This window comes from Gracilinanus agilis, chromosome 2, assembly GCF_016433145.1.
Source record: "Gracilinanus agilis isolate LMUSP501 chromosome 2, AgileGrace, whole genome shotgun sequence".
Lineage (NCBI taxonomy): Eukaryota > Metazoa > Chordata > Mammalia > Didelphimorphia > Didelphidae > Gracilinanus > Gracilinanus agilis.
The window spans coordinates 722237280-722263499 of record NC_058131.1 but is presented as its reverse complement, the minus strand read 5'-3'; the positions used below and the strand labels follow the sequence as shown (position 1 = coordinate 722263499).

Genomic DNA, 26220 nt, shown 5'->3' with positions numbered 1-26220 from the left:
GCTGGGCTTCCCTCGCTGAGCAGCCCTCCCTCTCCGGCCCCGTCTGTCATCCTGACTCATGTAACCCTCAGGCTAGATCTCAAGTTCAGAGGGAGCCCCGCGTCCCTGCGCCTCCTCTACGACAGCATTACTGTGTGCAATGGCCAGAGCGGAGTAATAATCACGGATAAAAAAGTTACTGTTAATGCTTTATCCTCGCCATCATCCTGGCAGAGATCTGGGCAAGGCTCTGGGATGCTTAACATTTGATTTAAAAATAAATTATGGGAGGGGCCGCTAGATAGTTCAGCGGACAGAGAACCAGGCCTAGAGAGAGGAGGTCCTGGGTTCAAATCTGGCCTCCGACACTTCCCCAGCTGTGTGACCCTGTTCAAGTCACTCACCCCCCCTGCCCAGCCCCGACCACCCTTCTGCCTTGGAGCCGACACACAGTATTGACTCTAAGATGGAAAGCAAAGGCTTAAATAAATAATGTGAGATGGAATATAGGGGATATATTCAACTTGACCCAAAGTGAGGATTACAGACTGGCCCACTTTGCAGACGAGGTGACAAAGCAGATAGCAAATAGCAAACATCTGGGGGGCAGACTCGGAGCCTCGGAAGATCTCAGTGCACTGAGGCTCATCGGGTGAAGTTTGGGGGGATTAAAAGCCTCCTTTGGGAGTCGAGCTTGGCTGAGGCACGGATGGCCCCGGAGACCGGGAAAGATCTCCGAACTGTAGTGGTCTGCGGACCCCACGGCTCAGCGCCAGGCCGTGAGCTCCTTGGAGGCAGGGACGGCATCCGCCTTTCTATCCCTTGCCTGGCACATAGGAGGCACTTAACAAATGTTGGTTGACCGACTGACTAATTGAATATGATTTCACATGGCCTGAGGGAAAGGCTGGCCTCTGGGAGGAGACCCTCCGCTGGCTTCCTCTGAGCATCCCTCAGAACAGCAGGACATGAGCCAATGAGGCAGAGCCCTCAAAGCCGGACTGGTGCCTCAGCATTCTCCGATGGGCCCGCTTGGACCTCTCAAACACAGCATTCCTGGGAACTTGTTCTGGCCTCTGGGGGTGGGGGGGAAACTGATGTGTTTGTTGGTGAGTTTTCCAAGGAAATCGGTGTGATGAAGCTGGCTCAGCAGACACCCCAAGAGTCCTTGTAGCCGGTGACTCAGTGAGGGGGAAGAGGAACACTAACTCAGAAAACGTGTAGGGATTCTTCATGGTGGCCTGACCTGTGGCCAGCAAGGCTCCGTGTTAGAAAGTCAGCCTGTTGCCGATCCAGAATGAGGCACTCTTTTCCATGAATCTCCAGCCCCTTGCATGGTGCTGGGCATACAGTAGGTGTATAATAAGTGCCTGTTGATGGATGGATGGATGGCATGCAGAGCTTTCTAGAAATGGGGCTGAAGATGGGAAATGGGTATTTAGGCACATCGCCTGGGACCCGCCTCTTTTTTTTTTTTCAACCACCTCCAACTCATCATTTTTCTCTTTAAAAAAAGAAGAATGGCTTCATGGAGCCTTTTTTTTACTAGATCTCTGATTTCCCTTGTCTACAGAACTCCCTGTAAGAAGATTCCATCAATGGAGTTTAGCAAAATTGCTGGAACTTATAGAGTTAGTTACCTGGGGCAAGGAGGAGTGAAGTGATTTACCTAAGGTCACACAACCCGGAGACAGTCCGGGACAGGACCTGAACCTGGATCTCTCTTACTCTGAGGCCAGCTCTATCCACTATGCAGCACTGTCTCTCAGGATGCATTTTGTTTTACTATTGCAATCATTTCTGGAATGCATCCTTTCTCTCTCCTTCTCCCTTGTTACAGAGGAAAAGAGATGAGCAAAAGCACTGATGGAGTGACCTCAGCAGACAATGGAGCCAACATTCTGCTGGTGATTTCCACCATCTTTGCCAGGAGGGGAAGAGCTCTATTTCATCATCTTCTCTCCAACCTTTCTTTCTAGACACATCATTCTCCCCACATTGCGGCCAAACTAACCTGCTACTTAATGCTTCCCTGTAAGTTCTTGTTATCATTCACGTCTATAGACCACAAAACACCAGATCCTCCTACCCTCTGCTATCTCCCAAAGATTGTCCAAGTTCGTGTTCCTTGTTTCCTTGCCACTTTCTAGCCATCTCATCCTCTGCCATCTCCTTCTCCATTTACCTTCAATCTTCCCCAGCATCAGGGTCTTCTCTGATGAGTCCTGTCTTCTCCTTATTGGCCAAAGTATCTCAGCTTCCATATTGGACCTTTTGGTGAAGAGTCTGAATTCATTTCTTTCAGTATTGGCTAATGTTATCTCCTTGCTGTCCAAGGGACTCTCCAAAGTCTTCTCCAGGACCCCAATTTGAAAGCATCGGTTCTGTCGTGCCCAGCTTTCCTAAGAGTCCAACTCTCGGTGCCGCTGGAAAAACTGTTGCTTTGACACTACAGACTTTTGTCAGCAAGATGATGTCTCTGCTTTTTAGTATGCTGTCCAGATTTGCTGTAGCTTTCCTTCCAGGAGCAAACGTCTTTTAATTTCATGGCTGCAGTCACTGCTCTAGTGATCTTTGAGCCCAAGAATATAAAATGGGGCACTGCTTCTACTTCTTCTATTTGCCAGGAAATACTGGGGACCAGTTGCCATGATCTTAGTTTTCTTTTGAGTTAAGCTTCAAGCTTTCACACTCTCCTCTTTCACCTTCATCAAAAGGCTTCTCAATTCTTCACTTTCTGCCAGCAGGGCAGCAGCATCTGTATTCCTGAAATTGCTGGTATTTCTCCCGGCGACCTTAATCCTCACTTTTGAATCATCCAGCCTGGCTTTTTGCAGGATGTCCTCTGCATATAAGTTAAACAAGTATAAGGTGACAATCTACAGCTCTGTTGTACTCCTTTTCTACTCTTAAACCAATCAGTTATTCCATGTTTGGTTCTAAATCTTGCTTCTTAACCCACATACAGATTCCTCAGGGGAGGGATGTCCTCGTACTCTTGTCTCTTTGAGGACTTGCCCCATTTTGTTGTGATCCACCCAGTCAGAGGCTTTAGTGTAGTTGATGAGCAGGGGTAAATGGTTTTTTCTGGACTTCTCTATCCTCCATAATCCAGAAAATGTTGGCAATTTGGTCTCTAGTTCTTTTGCCTCTGAAAACTAGCCTTCTCTTTGGGCAATTCTTGATTTACATATGGCTGAAGCCTGGCCTGCAGAATCTTAAGCACAACCTTGCTTGGCAGATGAACATGCATAATTATTTGATGATTCGAACTTTCTTTGGCTCCCCCATAGAGGAAGTCCCATAGTCCCTGCCTTGGTTCAGGCTGTCCTTCTTGCTTAGCATCTCTCCTTCTTAACTTGTGTCTGTTAGAATTCTTTCCTTTCAAGATTAGGATCAAAATCCACCTAGAAGATAAAGCTTTTTACCAATTCTACCTCACTCTATTCATAGGATCAGAGCATAGAGATATTTGTTGATATAAGATGACTAGGAGTCAGGAAGACCTGATTTTGAATTCTGCTTCAGGCATTAACTAGCTGTATGATTTTGGGAAAGTCATTCATTCTCTCCGAAGACTGCTTTACTCATCTGTAAAATGGGCATATTAATTGCTCCTAACTTATAGGATTGGTATGAGGATCAAATGAAATTATTTACTTTGCAAATCTTAGTGAAATAAATATTATTATTATTATTATTATATTCAGAAGATTCAAAGCCCCCATTGATTGCTTAATGTAATGAAGTAGCTCAGGATGCCACAGGATGCCACAGGACAGCTGAAGAACTTAGGTGATCCAGTGGGCCTGTCCCTGTTCTGTTTCTGACCCTCAATCTTGATTCTCCTGGGTCAATGTTTGTTTTCTGGGTGGGAGTTTATTGACTTTCCCTCCCTGTCTACTTTGAGCTCAGCTAAATAAATAGCATCTGAAGCCTTAACCGTGGCTGATACTGGGAGAAAGTGAGAGATAAGATTGAAGCCTCATTAAACAAATGGACATACGGATTCCATCTTTGACAAGTCTGCTAGCCACAGAAGAGCCCAAATGCCCCAATTTTCTTTACAAGCCCACTTCATTGATAGCCTGTATGCTTGCCTCAATGTCAAGGAGGGCAAGGAGGGTTGAGGGGCTGCTGTTTGTCTAAAAAATCAACCCAACCTTCTTTCTGTCCAGCATTGGAGAAGGAGTCAGTAAGCTAGTTTGGCATGACCACAGCAGAGCCTTAGAGCTAGGCAGTGGTGTGCAGGGAGTGCTTGGCGAGCCAGAGCTCCTTCCTTCTGTTGTTCATGGGATTGGTGATCTGCACTTAAAAAGGACCTTCTCTGCCAATCTCGTTCAACCACCTCCCTTCACAGATGAGGAAACTGATTCTCAGGAAGGTTCAAGGGGCTTGGCCAACTGGATCAGAGGGATACCAAGTAGCAGAGGTGGGTTTGGACCCCATGTTTTCTGGCTCCGAAGCCAAGGCTCTTTTCCCTATGCTTCCTGCCCCTTTTGTTGGAAGGGTGCCCTGGCCAATGGGCCAACATGACCAAGGGAGTGAGGTTAGCTTTCCATTGCTGATGAAGTGGAGAAGTGTCAGCCGGTTCTATTCTGATGACAGAGGCAGGTGACCTCTAGGCTTCACAGAGAATAGGATATAAGGGGATTAAGGCAGCCTTGCTTGGGCATCATTTTTGCCACCAGTCAGTGAATTCCCCCTGAGCCTTGTTTTCTCCTCTGGCAAATAAGAGGTTGGGAATTGAGTCACCTCTGAAGTATCTCCTGCCCTTCAACTGATGACCCTGTTAACAGAAGGAAACTGGAGAGCAAACTTCTAGATGGTTCTATTGGGCCACAACCTGCAAATGCTTTTTCCTACCTGAGATTCCAAGAAGGCAGGAGGAAAGAAATACACAGACATCAGGCACTTACAGTGTTCCAGATATGGTACTAAATACTGATGATACAAATACAAGCAAAAAGACATTCCCTGCCTCCAAGAAGCTTATGTTCTAATGGGAGAAGACAACCCAACTCTTCAATAACAACAACAATAAGTGCTTTAAACTTTGCCAAATGCTCTATAAATATTGTACCATTGATTCCCACAATGACTGTGTGAGCAAGGTGCTATTATTATTCCCACTTAACAGATAAGGAAATTGAGGCAAGCAGAGTTGAAATGACTTCATTTTGTAGTTGTTCTCAGACATGTCTGACTTTTTGTGACTCCATTTGGGTTTTCTTGGCAGAGATATTATTAGAGTGGTTTACCATTTCCTTCTCCAGCTCATTTTACAAATAAGGAAACTGAGGCAAACAGGGTGAAGTGAATTATCCAGGCTCACACAGCTGGTAAGTGACTGTGGCCAAAGTTGATCACAGGAAGATGAGATTTCCTGACTACAGGCCCAGCACTCTATCCCCTGCACCATCTATCTGCCCCAGGGTCATATAATTCATAAATATTTGAGGCTAGATTTGATCTCATGTCTTTTTTACTCCAGGCCCGGCCCTTTTTAAACCCTTACTTTCTATCTTGGAATAAATGCTAGGAGCTGGTTCCAAGGCAGAAGTGATAAAAGGCCAGGCAATGGAGGTTAGGTGACTTGTCCAGGGTCACACAGCTAGGCAGGTCCGAGGTTGGATTTGAACCCAGCACCTCCCATATCTAGGCCTGGCTATCTAGTCACCTAAGTGCCCATCCCCCAGCACTCCTTTGCCACAAGCATGCCATGCTTCAGTGGCATAAATGAGAAGAGTAGAATTCCTATGTTCAGGGTTGGCCCAGGGGAAGGAGTCCTGGATTTGAAGGTTCAGGGAACCTGGGTTTGATTCCAAATTTTGTCAGTTAAGATAGGAGGGAGGAAGCAGCTCTAGAGTTTATACTACTCAATTCCTTCATTTTGTAGGAAAGGGAACTAAAGTCCAGAATGAAGAAGAACCTAGTCCAGGGACACACAGGGATTAGCAGAGCTGGGATTCAAAGCCAGGTCTTCTGACTCCAGAGTAAAAGCTCATTTCTCTGTAGCACATCACACCTCCATGTACACGATTTGTCCTCTGGATTACCTGAATCTACTTAGACTGAGTCACATTATGGGAAACGATTCATCTTTATTTTTTATTTTAATTTTATTTAAAAAATATTTTTCCATGCTTACATGATTCATTTCTTTTCTTCCCTGCTTCCCTCCCCACTCCCAAAGCCAATAAACAACACCACTGGGTTGTACAAATTTTATCACTTGATACCTATAGCCATGTTATTCATTTTTACCATAGAGCTGAAACCTCAGATCCTAGGCCCATATAAACAAGTGATGAATGATAAATCATAAGTTTTTCATTTGTGTTTCTACTCCTATAGTTCTTCCTCTCAATGTGGATAGCATTCTTTCTCATAAGTCCTTTAGGAATGTCTTGGATTATTATATGGCTACTAGTAGTAAAGTCCATCACATTGTATAGTTCCACAATGTTTCACTTTCACTGTACAATGTTCTCCTGGTTCTGCTCCTTTCACTCTGCATCACTTCCTGGAGGTCGTTGCAGTTCACATGGAATTCCTCCAGTTCATTATTCCTTTCAGTACAATAGTATTCCATCACTATTAGATACCATAATTTGTTCAACCATTCCCTAATCAAGGGACACCCCCTCATTTTCCAATGTTTTGCCACCACAAAGAGCACAGCTATGAATATTTTTGTACAAGCATTTTTCATTATTGTCTCTTTGGCAGCACAAATCTAGCAGTGGTATGGCTGGATCAAAGGGCAGTCTTTTAAAGCCTATTGGGCATAATTCCAAAGTGCCTTCTTGAATGGATGGACTAATTCACAACTCCACCAGCAATGCATTAGTATCCCATTTTTGCCACATCCCCATTGACATTATTATCCTTTACTGTCATAATGGACAATCTACTAGGTGTGTGAGGTGATACCTCAGCATTGTTTTGATTTGCATTCCTCTTATTATGAGAGATTTATGACACTTTTTATGTGCTTATTGATAATTTTGATTTTTTTATCAGAAAACTGCCTATTCATGTCAATTGGGGAATGGCTTGATTTTTTTGCATAATTGACTTATCTCCTTATAATTTGAGAAATTAGACCTTTGTCAGAGGTTCTGTTATAAAATTTTTCCCCTCAATTTGTTGTTTCCCTTCTAATTTGGGTTGCATCGGATTTGTTTGTATAGAAATTTTCTAATTTAACATAATCAAAATTATTTATTTTATATTTTGTAATGTTCTCTGTCTCTTGCTTGGACTTAACGTCCTTCCTTTCCCATAGATCTGACAGGTATACTATTCTATGTTCACATACTATGTTTATAATTTCCCTCTTTATTTTTAAGTCATTTTCCCATTTTGAATTTATCTTGGTACAGGATGTGAGATATTGATCTAAACTAATTTCTCCCATATGGTTCTCTAATTTACCCAGTAGTTTTTATCAAATAGTGGGTTCTTGTCCCAAAAGCTTGGATCTTTGGGCTTATCAAACACTAGCTTGCTGAGGTCATTTACCCTAAGTTGTTCCATTGATCCACCCTTCTATCTCTAACCTAGTACCATATTGTTTTGATGATGATTGCTTTATAGTATAGTTTGAGATCTGGTTAACAGTAGGCCTCCATCCTTCACTTTTTTTTTATTATTTCCCTTGATATTCTTGATCTTTTTTGTTCTTCCAGATGAACTTTGTAATATTTTTTTCTAATTCTATAAAAAAGGTTTTTTGGTTGTTTGATAGGTATAGCACTGAATAAGTAAATTAATTTAGGTGGGATTGTCATTTTTATTATATTAGCTTGTCCTACCCATGAGCAATTGAAGTTTTTCTAATGATTTAGATCTAGTTTTATTTGTGTGAAAAGTGTTTTGTAGTTATTATGTTCATGTAATTCCTGAATTTGGCTTGGCAGGTAGATTCCTAAATATTTTATATTGTCTAGAGTGATTTTAAATGGAGTTTCTCTTTCTAACTCTTGCTGCTGGATTTCATTGGAAATATTTCTGCTGATGATTCATGTGGGTTCATTTTGTACCCTGCAACTTTACTGAAGTTATTATTTCCACTAGCTTTATAGTTGATTTTCTCAGATTCTCTAGGTATAACATCATGTCATCTGAAAAGAGTGATAGTTTAATTTCCTCATTGCCTACTTTTATCTCTCTAATTTCTTTTCCTTCTCTAATTGCTACTGCTATCATTTTTAGTACAATATTAAATAGTGGTGGTGATAATGGGCATCACTGCTTCTCTCCTGATCTTATTGAGAAGGCTTCCAACTTATCCCCATTGCATATGATACTTCTGATAGTTTTTAAATAAATACTGCTTATTATTTTGAGGAAAGGCCCTTCTATTCCTTTATTTTCTAGTGTTTTCAATAGTAATGGGTGTTACATTTTGTCAAAAGTTTTTTCTGCATTTATTGAGATAATCATGTGATTTCTATTAATTTGGTTGTTGAGATATGGTCAATTATGCGCATGGTTTTCCTAATATTAAAACAGTCTTGCATCCCTGGTATAAATCCCACCTAGTCATAGTGAATAGTATCCTTGTGATAACTTGCTGTAGTCTTTTTGCTAGTATTTTATTTAATACTTTTGCATCTATGTTCTTAAGGATATTGGTCTATAGGTTTTTTTCTGTTTTTGGTTTTCCTGGCTTGGGAATCAGTATCCTATTTGTATCATAAAAAGAATTTGGTAAGACTCCTTCTTTGCCTATTTTGTCAAATAGTTTGTAGAATATTGGGATTAATTGATCTTTAAATGTTTGATAGCATTTACAAATGAATTCTATGCTTGTTCAATTTCTTTTTCTGATATGGGATTATTTAAGTATTTCATTTCCTCTTCTGTTAATCTAGGCAACTTATATTTTTGTAAATAATTGTCCATTTCACATAGATTGTCATATTTATTACCATATATTTAGGCAAAATAGTTCTTAATGATTACCTTAATTTCCTCTTCATTAGAGGTAAGAATGACCTTTTCATTCATGCTACTGTTAATCTGGATTCTCTTCTTTCTTTTTTTAAAATTAGATTAACCAATACTTTATTTATTTTATTTATTTTTTCAAAACACCAGCTCCTAATTTATTTATTAGTTCAATAGTTCTTTTTACTTTCAATTTTATTAATTTTGCCTTTGATCTTTAGGATTTCCAATTTGGTCTTAATCTGAGGGTTTTTAATTTGTTCTTTTCCTAGGTTTTTTAGTTGCCTGCTCAGGATATTCATTAATCTCCTCTTTCTCTTTTTTGTTAATATAGATACTCGGGGATATACATTTTCCCCTGAGTACTGCTTTGGCTATATCCCATAAATTTTGATATGTTGTTTCCTCATTATCATTCTCTTCAGTGAAATCAGTAATTGTTTCTATGATTTGTTCTTTAACCCACTCCAGTTTTGGAGAATTATATATTATTTAATTTCTAATTAATTTTTAATTTGCCTCTCCATATAGCCTTACTAAATTATACTTTTATCATATTATCTGAAAAAGTTGCATTTATTATTTCTACTTCTCTGCATTTGTTTACAATGTTTTTATACCCTAGAATATGGTCAAGTTTTGTAAATGTGCCATGTGCTGCCAAAAAGAAAGTATATTTCTTTTTATCCCTATTCACTTTTCTCCATATATCTGTTAGCTCTAATTTTTCTAAAATTTCATTCACATCTATTCTTATTTATTTTTGGTTTGATTTATATAGATCTGATGAAGTAAGGTTGAGGTCTCCCACTAGTATAGTTTTACTATGTATTTCCTCCCTAAGCTCCAATAGTTTCTCCTTTAAAAATCTAGATGCTATACCATTTGGTGCATAAATGTTGAGTACTGATATTTCTTCATTGTCTATACTGCCTTTTATCAGGATGTAATTACCCTTCCTTATCTCTTTTAATCAGATCTATTTTTCCTTTGACTTTGTCAGACATCATGATTACAACTCCTGCCTTCTTTTTCTCAGTTGATGCCCAATAAATTCTGCTCCATCCTCTAACCCTTACCCTGTGTGTGTCTACCTGCCTCATGTGTGTTTCTTGTAGACAACATATAGTAGGATTTGGGTTTTTAATCCACTTTGCTATCTACTTCCATTTTATGGGTGAGTTCATCCCATTAACATTCAGAGTTATGATTACCACCTATGTATTCCCCATAATTTTTATTTCCTCTTTTAATCCTGCCCTTTTTTCTTTCACTATTTCTCTCCACACCAGTATTTTGCCTTAAATCAATCCCTCTTTCCCCCACCTTTATTTTACTTTCCTTCCCACCCCTCCCTTCTTATTCTCCTCCTATTTCTCTTTAGGGTCTTTTAATCACCCCCCAACTCCCCCTCTCTTTTAATATTCCCCTCCCCACTTACCCCCTTCCTTATTCCCTTTCAACTTCTCTATAGGGTAAGATAGAATTCTATACTGCAATAAATCTGGCCAGTCTTCCCTCTTAGAACCAATTCCACTGAGAGTAAGATTTAATTATTACCTGTCACCAACTTCATCCTCCTCTTGTAATAATATTCTCCCTACCACCACTACCATGCACCTCTTTATGTGATGTAATTTATCCCATTTTATCTCTTTCTTCCAGTTTTTTTTACTATCATCCTCTTTTCCCCCCCTAATTTTTTTACATATCATCTAAAACAGCTTAATACCACAACGTATATTTCTTCTATTTACTATGATAATGAAGACAATTTTTAAGAGTTATAGATATCATTTTTTCATATAAGAATATAATCATTTGACCTCATTGAAGCCCTTAAATTTTTTCCCCTCTTGTTTACCTTTTTATGGTTCTCTCGAATTTTGTATTTGGATATCAAAATTTCCATTTAGTTCTGCCCTTTTCTTTAGGAATACTTGGAAATTTTCTATTTTTAAATGCCCATACTTTCCCCTGAAAGTATATAGTCAGTTGTGATGGGTAGGTGATTCTTGGTTGTAGACACAGACAGCTCTCTTGCCTTCCTGAAATTATATTCCAAGCCTTGAAGTCCTTTAGTGTGGAAGCTACCAGATCCTGTGTAATCCTGATTGGGACTCAGTGATGTTTGAATTGTTTCTTTCACACTACTTGCATTATTTTCTCCTTGACCTGGAAGCTTTTGAATTTGGCTATAACATTCCTGGGAGTTGTCTTTTGGGGATTTAATGTAGGGGATGATCTGTGGATTCTTTCAATGTCTATATTGCCATCTAGTTCAAGAATATCAGGGCAGTTTTTTTGGATAATTTCTTATAATATGGATGTCTAGGATTTTTTTTTTTGTTCCAGGATTTCAAGTATTCAAATAATTCTCAAATCGTCTCTCCTAGACTTGTTTTCCAAGTCAGTTGTCTTTTCAATGAGATATTTCATGTTTTCCTTCTATTTTTTCATTCTTTTGATTTTGCTTTATTATTTCTTGCTGTCTTGTGAAATCATTAACTTCTGCTTGCCCAATTCTAGTCTATAAAGACTGATTTTAAGCTTTGATTTTTTGCTTTCCCTTTTTGGTTTGGTCTATCCTGCTTTTCATGGCTTCCAGCAGGTCAATTCTGGTCTCCAAGTTGCTTATTACTTCATTTGATTTCTGTGCTTCATTTTCCATTTGAGCAATTTTGTCTTTTAAGTTGTTATTTTCTTTTTTTATTTCTTTCATTTCTTTTCCCCACTTCTCTTCTCATTTTTCTTCTATCTTTCTTACTTGGTTCTTTTTAAAACTTTTTTAAAACCCTTACCTTTCATCTTGGAATCAATACTGGGCATTGGTTCAAAGGCAGAAGAGTGTTAAGGGCTAGCTAATGGGGGTTAAGTGATTTGCCCAGGGTCACACAGCTAGGAAGTGTCTGAGGCTCTTACTTGGTTCTTGAATATGGAGATCTCTTTATCATCTCTGATAATCTGATAAGGACAGTTTAGTTGATAAGGAAATAAGGATGAGACAAGGGAGTTGTCTTTTACCTCATGCTTCCAGCTCTGGCTCCAAGAGCCTGGAGTTTATTATATATATTTCAAGACTCATTTCACACAAAAGAACCCCCTTGAAACTTTGCAGATGCGCAGAAGCTACAAATTATGTCACATCAAAACACAAAACATTGGCTTCAGAATAGACCAAGGCCAAGGCTGAATTTTGACTGGTTCTTATCAGAAAGCCAAGTTGGGAGTATATTTTTCAGGGTTGAATTGCCCCTTGCTAAAGTTTTGGCCTTGGCTGTAGCTGCATTCCTGGGCAAACAGGAACAGTATTAACCCTTTAAATTCAGGTTTGCTAGGAACTTAAAGCTTTTCAATAAGGCCACAATACTTTTAAACAAGAAATCACAAGGATCACAAAAGGGGTCAAAAGAGGAGTCTCAGATTTTTATCTATTCTCTTATTGGCTTCCCACACTTGAACTCCTTTTTGAGTTTCTCCCGAGCTTGCGAACAATTTTCATTTTTGAGGGAGAGTTTATATGTGTTTGCTTGTTTCTCATTCTCTCCTGTTGCTTCTGTATTTTGTTCTTTTTCTCTGTAGAAATTTTCCAGGGTCAAGAGTTTTTTTCCTGTTGTTTACTCCATTTGCCACTGGAGGTTTGGGATTCCTGCATGTTGGTGGTCATTGCTTTCTTAGCTTCTCTCCCACAGGGATTTCCCTATCTTCCTTCCTCTGTCAGAGGCCTGAGTGAGAGCAGATAGTTCTGTGATGTGTGTGTGTGTGTGTGTGTGTGTGTGTAGCATGCTTTAAAGCATTTTGCCCTGAGGCTATCTTCCTTAGCTGCTGCTGCTGCTGCTGCTGCTACCCATTACTGCTGCTGCTACAGTATGGTTTGGATTTTCAAGATTGGGTCTGTATAGAACACTGCACTGTGTGTTTTGCCCTGAGACTATCTTCCCTGTCCCTGCTGCCTCCAATGTGGTAGCTATGCTGCTGCCCCCACCAAAAGGATTGAGCTTCATGCTGTTAAACATCAAGTTTCACTTCCCAGGCCTGGCACAGCCCTCAGGGTGCCCTCAACCAGTCCCTGAGATTTTGGAGATTGCCCTGGCCCTGGCTCTGACTCTGGCATGGTTTGTGGTAGGGGAAAGGCTGGTTAACCCTCACTTTTCTTAATGCAGTTTTGCCCCGTAACTGAGTGTGAATCCTTTCTCACTGCCTACCTTTCATGCTGTGTCCAGTGGGCAAGCCCCCTTTACTCATCAGTTTTTTATTTCTATCTTTTTGAGTTGCTTTGTAATGATCAGTTGGAAGGAAATTCAGAGCAGCTCCTACTATTATAGTGCTATCTTGGCTCCTGGAATTATCATTTCCCCCTTTATTTTTTTAAACCTTTACCTTCTGTCTTAGAATCAATACTGTGTATTGGTTCCAAGGCAAAAGAGTGGTAAGGGCTAGGCAATGGGGGTTAAGTGACTTGTCCAGGGTCCCCCAGCTAGGAAGTGTCTGACGCCAGATTTGAACCTAGGACCTTCCATCTTTAGGCCTGATTCTCAATCCACTGAGCTGCCCAGCTGTCCCTGAAATGATTCATCTTTAGAATGACTGTGTGAATTTAGGTAAGTCTTTTCCTTTCTGGACCTCGGTTATTTCACCAGAAATAGGAAGATTGGGCTAGCATGATGGTGGAAATAGGTCCCTCTCAGTTCTGAGCTATGAAATGACTTTCAGAACAAAGAAGCTTTGTAAACTCCTCCACCCTAAACAATCCCTTTTCTCCTACCACAAAGCTCTCTTAACCACAACCGATTTAGTAGTCACTGTGTGTTCTATTCATCTGCCTTCCCCAATCCTTAATTGGATTGCCCTTAACTAAATTCAGTCATTGCAAAGACTTTTATTATAGACCTACTAGCCATCAATAAAAATAAGCATTTACACAAACACAATAAAAATAAAGTCATACAGAAAATCATAAGCTTCATCTTATTCATATTTATAAAAAACCCTGTCTATGGACTTTAAGCAAAAACATCTTGTTGGACCCATCTCCTTTTCCAAGCTCACTGTGTGTGTGAGCCTGAATTTTCTCTAATCTAATCCAAGAATTATTTATTAAACATCTATTATGTTGCAGGAACTATCCTAGGTTCTGGCAACTCAAAGATCAAATGAGAAACAGTCCCTGCCCTCAAGGAGTTTATATATGCTTTGGTGTGGGAAGGGGAGAAATGGTAGAATATGACATGTGAACAGAAAAGCATGTCTATGATAACTGAAGATGGAGAGAGTACTAACATTTGCAGGTATTTGGGTAGTAAATTGTGCCAGGGATGTGCTATGAAGGGCTCTGGATTCTCAGATTCAGAGAGGAAAAAAGAGAGCATTCCAGCCATGGCAGGATGGCCAGTGCCAGATCCATCAGTCTTGTTGTTGTGACTATTAGCTTTTTCACCATCTTTGTCTGGACCATGGCAGTTCCTGGGATCCTCCATGAGGTTCCTCCTTTCACTTTTCTCTGTCTTGGAGGTGCTCCCAAGTTCTCCAGGGAGATGACATGGAAGCACATTTTATCAACCCTGTACTGGACAAATGGGGCTCCTGACCAAGAACCAACCTAAGTGGGGAAAGGGTCATTACTCAGATTTCTTCCTTGAGTTTCACTTCAGTTCAATTCAGTATACCTATATCATCTGTCTTCTATGTGCCAGGCACTATGCCAAGCACAGAGGGGTCTTCCTGTATTTCTTATTAGATTCTTTGCTCTGTCATTTCTTATGGAAATATTATATTCCATTACATTAGCATGCCACAATTTGCTCAGTCATTTTCAAATCACTTGACACAAGGATTTTATTCATTTATTTTTTTATAACATGAGTAAAATTATAAATATTGACCTTTCTCCCCAACATTAACCTTCTCAGGGTATAGTCCTAATAGTGGCATTCCTTGATCTATGGGTATAAAGTTTATCATTGTTCTTATTTAATATCATGTGGCTTTCCAAAAAAGACTGAAGTAGTTCCTAAGCCAGATAAAAATGTCAGAAATAGTGTGCCTGTTTCTCCACAGCCCTGCCAGCACCCAATTTAGTCATTTTAAACTATCCTGGCAAACTGGAAAGAATTAAGGCAGGACCTCAAGATTGTTTTAATTTATATTCATCAGATAATTAGAGTTTGAACAGCATTTCAAGTGGTTATTGACAGTTTGTTTGTCTTCCTTCAGGACTTGCCTTTCCTTATCCTTTGACCACTTAGTAACCAGGAAAGAGAATTCATCCTTAAAATTAGCATCAGCTATTTATGGATTTGGGATGTCATTTCCTGTAAAGATTTCTTCCTGACTTCTTTCTTTTCTTTTTATTTTTTGGATGTTGCCTATGTGTCAGTCTCAGTATCTATCAACAGGAATATTATATCAAAACCAAACTAGCTTCCCAAACTACTACCCTCTTTCCTAAGCTCCTGGCACTGTCAAAAGAGACATAGCCCTCAAGAGATGTCTTTTGAGGCTGGCAAAGACATGGAGAGGTTTGCAGATCGATCTACAGGAGATATTCTCTGACCATGGGCTCTTCCCAAAGATTTTACAGTCTATGGAAGGATCTGCCTTGGAGTGGCCCTGTCTGAGACCTCCCTCCCCTTCTAAGAGTGGGGCCTATTCTTTTTGACATCTGTTATGATGCCCAGAGTTGGCGCATGGACAAAGAACAAGTTTAAAAAAGAAAGCCCAGTCCTGTTCACTCCGAAATATGTTGAGCAGATGTCACAGTCTGAAATAACCAGGCTAGGAGATGGGGAAGGAATGGCTTTGCCCCATGGAAATAAACTGAAAGGCATAACTGAGGCAACAGATGAACAAATAGAAAGAACAGTGAGCTAATAAATTAGGCAGATTCAGGTCCTAGGCAGGAGCCCTACATAGAAAAATTGTCACCTCTGGAAATACCCATTGTGTATTTGTGCTCAGGGCACCTGGAGCCTTAGGGACTTGATAACCATTTATGGGCTTATCTTTCTGGTTTAGAACTGGCCCAGTGACAAATACAGAAAGGGAAAGAGCCCATTTTTTCCCACTAGGATTGCTATTTTGACCCTCATATGAGGCAGTGATGTTTACTTTAATCACACTATCAGACTGTAGGCTCCTCATTGGCAGGGACTATCTTATTTCATCTTTTGCTGGTGAAAAATCATGTCTGCAAAATCAAAGTATCTTCTTCTTCTGGAGAACAGAAAATGTGTGTCCATCTGTTCTAATCCTTCCTTGAGGAGGGTCCCAGGTCAAGCTCACCTTTCTCCCCAGTGTCCATTCCTTTTTCCTTCTCCTCTTAGCTTATAAAAGTTTTCACTTAGGTAATACATATGTTAATTCCATCTTCGTAAAATTCTGTATCTTGTCCTCTACCAGGGTGGTGACCATTAGCTTCCTTTATAAGCATTCAGGCTCACAAGGGTTCATAGCATAGAAGTGAAGGACAAAGAAAGGATTCACATTAAAGCTCATAGTCAAGAGACTCTCTCTATTAAGTGGCTACCCATCCCTTGAGAATTTACAGCCTTCTTCTAGATGGGACCTCAGCAATTTTCACTCTGTGCCTCATTGCTCTTTTGTAAATTCTCCTATAATTGCTGGTCCCCACTCCTCAGCTCTCCTCCGGCAAATGGTTCTGTGTTTCATCTCTATTAGCAGCTTGTTGGTAGCACAGGGACCCTGGAGTCCACAGGTTAATAGCATTGCAGCTCACAAATTTCTCCAAGACCAGAATGTGCTTCCTCTTTTGTACCCCTTCACTGTTTTATACCCAGATCTTCTTGTTCTACCTTCCTCATAGAGAGTTTCTTCAGATCTCTCTGGGAACATTTCTTTCTTAGATAATCCAATGGGTTTCTGTTTTCCTCTTCTGGTCCTCTCACTGTGAATTTGTCTTCTCGTTTTTGTTCTCCTGGTACCTGGGCTATGTATCCTACTCTTATAAGCACCTGTTTGTTTGGGGTTCAGAGAGGCTCACACCCACTTTCATGTGAATTTCCCTTTCCCTTTGGGTCAGATGGATCTGGTTTTACAAATTTCCCCCCTGGATGCTTCTTCAAATATCTCCATAAGAAAAGGGAGAGAAGTAGACCCCCAGAGCCCCACCTCCCCATCGCACCTTTGACTCATGGGAAAAAAGTCCCAGCCACCCTTCTCTAGACTTCCATTTCTTCCTAAAATGTGACACCCAAAACAGAACATAATTTTCTAGATGTGTCAGTCTTACAGCTGTATCCTGAGACCTCCAAAAATTTAGGTCATTCGATTTTGAAGATTTTGAGAAGATTCCCATTTTGCCATGAGCTTTTCTAACAAAATTCAAGTTTTATTCCTTTCACAAGTGGTGCCCTAAGGCTTTCCATATGACACATCCCCAATTGAATTTCTTTGCTTTCCTTCTTATCTTACACTGTAGACATTGTTATTAATATTCATCAGCACTGAGGGTGACACTGTATATTTTAGCCTCCTCAGTGAATCAGAATCTTTCATTAGAAGAGTGCACTCACTCTTGTACCAGCTCTTGAAACCAGTTATACCTACTAGTCGCCTTTCATTGTTTAGGAGTTTCTCATGCCTGACTTTGATACTTTAATGGATGTGTGGTCTCTTCAACATGGGCATTCCTTCACCAGTACCGATTATAGCAGTTCTATGTTTTTCCTCCCTGGGCAGTTCTTATCTGTGCCCTTCTATGCATGTTTCAAAGAGAGTCCAATATCTTGGAGACTTTAACATCCTATTGGTCATAGAGCATCAACCAGATTCCTCTATTATCCCTCCATCTCGCTACTGATTAGTTCATCTCCTTTTCCAGTCATACATGTCCCATATGTTTTATATAACCTTCTACCTACTATCTGAGAGTCATAGAAGAAGAAAAACTCAGATTGGAAAGAACTTCTGTCCCAGTTAGAAGCTGGAACCAACCCACACCTAGACAAGAATCCCCTCGACAACTGATCTGAAAAGTGACCCTTCTACCTTCCATCCTGAAGAGTGCTAAATCAGGGTGGGTGTAGAAATCTGCCATATCTCAAGATATAACCCAAGCTACTTTGAGTTTTTATTCTGTTTTTACACCCTAGAGACTTTTTTATTTCAAATTCTCTTTCCCTGCCCACTGAGAAAGAAAGTAAATAAAACTTACTACAAATATGAATAGTTACATAACATTTCCTCATTAGCCATGTTCAAGAAAGAGGAAGGAAGGAAGGAAGGAAGGAAGGAAGGAAGGAAGGAAGGAAGGAAGGAAGGAAGGAAGGAAGGAAGAAGGACGTGGAAGGAAAGGGAAAGAGGAAAGGAGGGAAGGAAAGAAAATAAGTTTCTGCATTCTTGAGTCCATCAATTCTCAGTTTGAAGGTGGATACATTTTTCATTGTGATTCCCTTGGATTTGTGGTTGGTCATTGCATCGATCAGAGTACTTGTCTTTTCAAGTTGGTTATCTTTACAATATTGCTGTTGTGTAAATTGCTCTTTTGCTGTGTATATACCAGTATATATTGTCTAATACTCAACAACTTAAACAATGACAACAAATAAATTAATAGAGAGGTTCTATTAATTTATTTGTTGTCATTGTTTAGGTCATTCAGGCATTTCAGTCTTGTCTGATTCCCTCTGACCCCAATTGGGGTTTTCTTTTTAATTAATTAAGACTGTTTTTCCATGGTTACATGATTCATGTTCTTTCCTTCTTCCCCCCTCCCTCTCCCAGAGCTGACTAGCAATTCGACTGGGTTTTACATGTATCATTTATCAAAACCTATTTCTATATTATCAATATTTGCAATAGAGTGATCATTTAAAGTCAACTTCCCCAATAATATCCCCATCGAACTTGTGATTGATCCTATGTTTTTCTGTTGCATTTCTAGCTCCCACAGTTTTTTTCTCTGAATGTGCATAACATTCTTTCTCATAAGTCCCTCAGAATTGTTTTAGATCATTGCATTGCTGCTAATAGAGAAGTCATTTGGGGTTTTCTTGACAATGACAATGGAGTGCTTTGACATTTCCTTCTCTAGCCCATTTTACAGATGAGGAAACAGAGGTAAACAAGGCTAAGTGACTTGGCTCAAGGTCACATAGCTGGTATCTGAGGCCAGAATTGAACTCAAGAAGATGATGAGTGGTCCTAACTCTAGGCCCAGTACTCTGTCCACTGTGCCATCAAGCAGCCTCTTTTTTATTTGTTAACCAGTGCCAAATTGTTCTGGTGATTACAGGTGTGTAGTATAGTTTGATATCTGGCACTACTAGGTCCCCTGCTTCCCATTTTTTTTCATTAATTCCCTTGATATTCTTGACCTCTCATTCCTTTGGATAAACTTTATTATTACTTTTTCTAGCTCTATAAAGTGATTATTCGGTAGTTTGATTGGTATAGAACTGAATAAGGAAATTAAATTAGGTAGAATTGTCATTTTTAATATATTGGCTCTGCCCATCCTCAAACAATGAACATTTCTCCACTTATTTAGATCTGTATTTGCAGGAAATGTTTTGTAACTGTGTTCATATAATTTCTGTGTACATTTTAGCAGGTAGATTCCCAAATATTTGATACTGTCTGCAATTACTTTGAATGTGATTGTTCTTTCTATCTCTTCCTGCTGGGTTTGTGGGTAATATATAGAAATGCTGATGATTTATGTGGGTTTGTTTTATATTCTGCACCTTTGCTGATATTTCAACTATAGCTATTTTGTGGATTGGCTAGGATTCTTTAACCATATCATCTGCAAAAAGTGATAGTACTTTTGTCTCCTCATTGCTCACATTCCTTTGATTTCTTTTTCTTGTTTTATTGGTATAACTAGCATTTTTAAATCCTTTCCTTCTGTCTTAGATTCTATAGTAAGTATCAGTTCCAAGGCAAAAGAACAGTGAGAGCTAGGCAATTGGACTTAAGTGACTTGCCCAGGACCATACAGCTAGAAAGCTTTGGACCCAGGACCTCCTGTCTCCAGTCCTAGCTCTCTCTGTCCATTGAGGTGCCTAGCTGCCCCAGAATTTCTAATATAATATTGAATAACCGTGGTGATAAAGGACATCTTTGCTTCACCCCTGATCTTATTAAGAAGGTATTAGTTTATCCCTGTCTCTCAGATCTAAACAAATACTATTTGTCATTCTAAGGAAAGCCCTGTCTAGTCCTGTATTTTCTATATTCTTAATAGAAATGGGTTTTGTATCTTGTCAAAAGCTTTTTCTGCATCTGTTAAAATAATCATATGATTTTGCTGTTGTTTTTGTTATTAATGTGGTCAATTATGCTTACAGTGTTCTTAATATCGTACCACTATTGCATTCCTGGAATAAGTCCAGCCTGGTCATAGCATATGATTTTGGTGATATATTGCTGTAATCTCTTTGCTAATATTTTATTTAAAATTTTTTCCTGAATATTCATTGGAGAAATTGGTCTGTATGTCGCCTTCTTTCTCTGTTTTGACTCTCCTTAGTTGAGGTATTAGGACCCTATTTGTGTTCATGGAAAGGATATTTGGTGGGTCTCCTTTTTCCTTGCTTTATAACCAGCTAAGGCTCTCTCACTTGTGACCACCCCTCTATGTTCTGGGGCCCAGAACTGGGTAATGAGTACAACTACCAGTTGGCATTTGCCTTGCTCCCAAGCCCTGGCTCAGGAGTCGCTGGGAATTCTTTCTGCTCTGGTGCCTCTTGCCCTAGTGTTCAATCTCAGTCCCCTTGTCCCTACTGGGTGCTAGAATGCTCCCCTCAGCTGCTGCTAGACTTCTCCTGCCTCTCTTCTTCAGCTGCCCCAGACCAGAAAAATGACTCTGGGTGACTTTTCTGGATTGTCCTAATCAGAATTTGGTCTGTCCTATTTTATAGTTTGTTTTTTGGAGGAGGCCCATTGAGCAAGCTAAGCAAAAAGAACAACTCTCACACTACCATTTTGACTCCACCTTATTTATTCCACTTTTGGAAAACTTTCATTTTTTCTTATGTCATTTTTCCTTACATAAAGTCTAAATTTCTCTATATATAACTTCCACCCACCCCCACTAGCACTGGTTCTGTCCTCTGGGGCCAAATGGAACATATCTAGTCCTTCTTCCACTTGACAGCCCTTCAAATACTTGAAGACAGCTATCATGTCCCCCTGAGTCATTCTTTTTCTAAACTAAACATGCCTAGTTCCTTCCATCAATCTTCATATAATTTGGACTCAAGTCTTTTCACCATCTTGGTTGGCATCCTCTGAACTCTCTCCAGCAACAATACCTTTCCTGCAAGTCATTCTCGATTATTTGCCACAGCCTGCTAATACCTATCCAGTTTCTTTCCATTGCCCTTTGGGTTCCCTGAAATTGTGCTATGTCTTCCTGGTTCACAGCTTTCCCTGTGAGATTGGTGTTGGTGGCAGTGATCTTCACATCCACAAAAGCCCTCTGTAGTCTTCCAATTATGATCCAGCTCAGATTCCTCCTGCTAGACTCAGCCCATTGTCCAGCTGTACATAGCCTATGTCTCTAATGCATTGATGGGGAGATATGATAGGCCCACTGTCGAGCTATATCTTGTAGTTTGGGCAGCCACTCCATCCTCTTTACTTTCCCCTTGTAGATGATTTTGGCTTGCCTCATTATCTTAATATGGAAGCTTTTCATCTGCATCCCAGGGGTTGTTTCAAGGCATTCTATGTCATCCATGAATAAAAAATTCTCTTTTTTGGATTTTATATAGGCAAGGCATACGTGAAGACTTTCAGTAAATAATTCTCCCTCAGGATATCACTAATCAGTACAATTCAATTCACCATATATTGATGAGCCCTCATGTAATTGACTTTGTGTTAGGTACCAGGGATACTTCAAGATGTCACTGAATCCATGATTGCATTGATCTGGATGGTCCTTCACCAGCACATATCACATAGGTACCCTTCCAGTGTGATTCCCTTCCATGTATTTAATCGTTGGGTATCTCTAAAGAGAATCTACTCAATGCACTGTGTACCTTACTCTGATTTATTTAATTACAATTCTAGATACCAGTGCAACAGTCTGGTTCAATGATGGGAGGAGACTGCAATAGGAATTCCAGCAGATCTGTTCCATCTTCCTGCATTTGTTGTATTTACATACATTATCATCAATAAGTTCTTTGATGATGTTTGAAATTGTCTTGATTTCACACAATACTTTGTACAGGCTCATTTCTCTCTCCATTACCTTTCACTTGTCAATGAGACATTATTGCTTGTGATCTCCATGCCTTCTCCATTTGAGGAGACCAATCAGTTGTTGTAAACTACAAGTTTACAAGTCTACAAGTGAAGGTAGTTTCTGGGATCATTGGGTCTCTTGGTTGTTGCAGTGATTTTAAGTTGATCACATATCTTTAAAGAGAGGCAGCCTGTTGTAGCAGGTAGATCATCAGCCTGGCTTTGGAATCAGAAATATTCACTTCCAAGCTTTGCTACTGTACAACAGGGAATGGAGTTCCTTTGCTCGAAGTTTCCCAAACTAATGATCAAATCTAAAAAAGAGTGTTGTAGTAGTAGTCAATGTCCTCGCTTGTATCCATTTCTCATTTTAGAGTCAAGAGTTTGTTTAAACAGGTCATTCTAGAGCTGTTGTAACTGGAATCACTTTTTTTTTTACCTTCATCCTTCTCTTTTGGGGTTGTTTTGTTTATTACTAACCAGTTGCCATTTTACTTCTGAAATAATGTAATGGCACCTGGCCACTTCCCATCTGTTAAGATGGAATCAGCTTTATTTCATGTGATATCATTCAGTATTGATCAGGTCCAGGGCCTTCTGACTCTTCTCAAATTATGCCCAGTTAAGCCCTCTGAGGAATATACAAATCACTTAGTTGATGACTTTATATGATTATGCTCAAAGGAAATAAAAAGAATTGCAGAACACAGAACCTCAGAGCCAGAGGGGACCTTAGAGCCCATCTCGTTGTCCATTGTATCATGGGGGGGGGGGTCAGGGAGGGGCTTCAGGGAGAAACAAGATAGCTGTCCGCATACATGTGAAGGAAAATAGAGGGAACTTGTTGTATTTGGCCTGAGAGGGCAAGCAGAGGGGCCCTGTGGCAAATTCAGGTTGGATTTCAGGAAAATGCTTCTAACAATGAATTTACCCAATGCCAGGGTGGGCTGGCTGCCTTGGAAGTTGATGAGGCTAGCTGACTACTTGGAGGAAGGGGTGTAGAAGGGCTTCTTGTCCAGGGATAGGTTTTACTCTGTGGCCACCTTTTGACTCTGAAGTTCTCTGCCTTTGCATTTGTCCTGATTAATTTTCATCTTATTAGATTCTTCCCAGTGTTCTAGCCTGTCAAACTACATTTTCCCACATATTTTTCACTGTTCTCCCCTGTGGCCACCGTTACATTGGAGTCCCTGGGAATGAAGGTATATGTTTACCGAGTTACTCTCTGCAGCACATCTTGGTGCATAAACTCTAATTATGTCCATGGTGGTCTGTTTACGTATGTTCCTCACACACCCTGCAAGGAGAGCTGACCCTGAATCCAATCCAATGATGATTCTTGTGGCAATGGAGAATAAAACCAACTCCTTTACTTCCTCTATTCAACGCCATGAGGGGAATCCAGGAGCTCCCTTTTTCTCCTCCGCATTGGAATGACTTCCCTTTGGGTCCTCACAATTTTCTACTTGAGGAGCTTCTCTAGAATACTTTTCCCTGCAGAATGTGAGTCCACGGCAAGCTACCTTCCATTAGAATCTGCTCTCCCCAAACTTTGGGTGCATATTAGACTATCTCGGAATTTCTTTTTCTACCAAGTTTCTATTTGGAAGTTTTTAATGGACTGTGTTATATTTTATGTTCTTTTATGCACTGCACTATATCAAAGTGACTGGGGCAATAATTTGGTGTGTAGTGATGGGGCCATAACAAAATATTTTATGGGTTAAGTTCTCAAGGATATTTTAAGGTCAGTATTTGTAGAATGAGGACGTGCATGCCAGTCTAGGAAAGATAATGAGTTTCTAATGTGTAATTCTTACCTATAGGTCATGTTTTGCTAGGTGCTCAGTAGGTATTAAACATTTACATCTTGGCAGTGATGTACTGCCTACATTTTACTGTCTCCTTATATATGACCCAAATCAACCTCTAAGTCCTCTATCCTAAGTCCTCTATTTCTTTGTAAAAGAAAAAATAAATGGATTATAATAGATGCTAATATAAAACTTTCCAATATATAACATAATAGAATAAAAATATAATAATATAGTAAATATATAAATATAAATAATATAATAAAAATTATAATAACTAGTCCAATCCAATAGACATTTATTAAGCACCTATTATGTGTCAGACATTGTGCTAAAGGAAAGTCCCTTCCCTCAATGAGCTTCCATTCTAATAGAGGGAGATAAAACACAGAAAAAGGCAGGAAAGGGAAGAGGGGCACATCTTGTTCCATGGAGTTAAAACTGGGCAGAGTAGTAGATGTAGAGTGGAGTGAGCCAGAATTTTCATTTCTGCCCTATCTAAATGAAGGCATTGAAAGGGGTTTGGTACTCTACTCTCCAGCCCTCCAATCAGAAGGGAGAACCTGTCAGTCAAGTAAATGAATTCACTAGGACTCAACCATTTCTTCAGAGTTTTGTTGTTGACACATTTTTGGCTGAGTTTGTGTGAATGTCAGCAATGAAGAAGGAAAGGTCTTTGGATTCCACTCTTGAATATTAGCTCTTTGATAGGCTCCATCTGGAAGAAGCCTGCCTTCCGTTACGGTTCACAAGTCTGGTGGTGTGTACCTGGGAGCCGTCTTCCCTGTATCTCTGTGAAAGGAGAGCAGTTTATTCTAATAGCATTTCTGCAGGGTTTTGACCCACTTCTCCTGTGCTTTGAGAAAGTGTCTCCTTCCTTCTTAATCCTTATATCATTTTCTTCAGGTGCTGGGTGCTGAGTTTCATTCATCTTGAAGAAATTCTGGTTAGATAACTTGCCAAATCTGTCGTAGTCCATCTTACATTTCCAGAAACAAATGTTAAGACGGGGGACTACAGAAGCATTCTTTGCCCCCCCCCAACCCCTTTAAGGGATTCTTCTCTTTCTGCTTGGATTTCAAGATTCCTGTAAGTCTCTTAATTCCTTCCCTCACAGCTTTCTCTTTGATAGCTTTCCAATCTCTGTGTCTTGCTGGAAAGAGATTCTGAGGTATTTGTCAGGCTCGCCTTCCTCAGCAGGTTCAATTTGGCATCCAGATTCAAGCTCAGAGTCATCCATCTTTCTTTCCTAGGAATGAGTTAAGAATTGTACATAATCAGGCCCAAATGACTTAACTTTCTTTGATCTGCTAACCTGTAATGTAAGGAGTATTCTTTGAACCCCTTTATTTTTTCTTCTAGGAAGGAGAAAACTTTAGCTTTCAACAGAGACAATAGTCACTTGACTGAGGCAGCATTGTACAAAGGGCATTAACAATTTGACAGAAACATTCATCATCTTTTCCCTGTAGCTTGGTCTGTAATCAGGAAGACTTGAATTCAAATCCAGTCTCAGACACCTAGTATCTGTGTGATCCTGGGCAAGTCATTCAACCTCTGTTTACTTGAGTTTTCTCATCTGCATAATAATAGCACCTCTTTTCCTGGGTTGTTGGTGAGGGTCAAGTAAAATAATAACTGTAGAGCATTTACTTTTCCTTCTTCATGAGGTCCCTTCTCCTCTTCAGGTCTTTGCTTTTCCATAATTTTTCTCCTTCAGATCCTCCTTTTTTGGATCAAAGTATTGTCTTTCAACCATTCTGAAAGTTATCCTATATTTTTCCTCCCCAAGTTCAATCTTCTTTATAAGTCCAAAGTCCTACAAATCACCTGCAAATTTATATATATATATATATGTGTGTGTATATATATTTATATATATGTATATTTTTTTATTTTTCCAATTACATGCAACAACAATTTCAAAATACATGTTCTGAAATCATAGGATCCAAATTGTCTCCCACCATCCATCCCCTCCCTACTTCTGCAGTTGATAAGCAATTTGATCTGGGTTTTGCATGTATTGTCATGCAAAACAGACTTCCATATTGGCCATTGTTAGGAGAGAATATTCATATAAAACCAAAACCCCAAGATAAAAACATAAATAAACTAAAGTGGAAAATCATATACTTTGATCTACATTCTGACTCTAATGGCTCTTTCTCTGGAAGTGTTGGGATAGCATTCTTTGTCATGTCTTTCAGAAATGTCTTGGATCTGACCTGAAATTTTCTCTTCTCCTTAT

General features: G+C 39.7%; 1 protein-coding gene across 1 annotated transcript in view; it reads left to right on the top strand.

Moving 5' to 3' along the window:
• The window catches only part of C2H10orf90 (chromosome 2 C10orf90 homolog), a 293189-nt gene that overhangs the window by 234880 nt on the left and 32089 nt on the right, over window positions 1–26220 (top strand). The gene's annotated exons all lie outside the window — the stretch shown is intronic.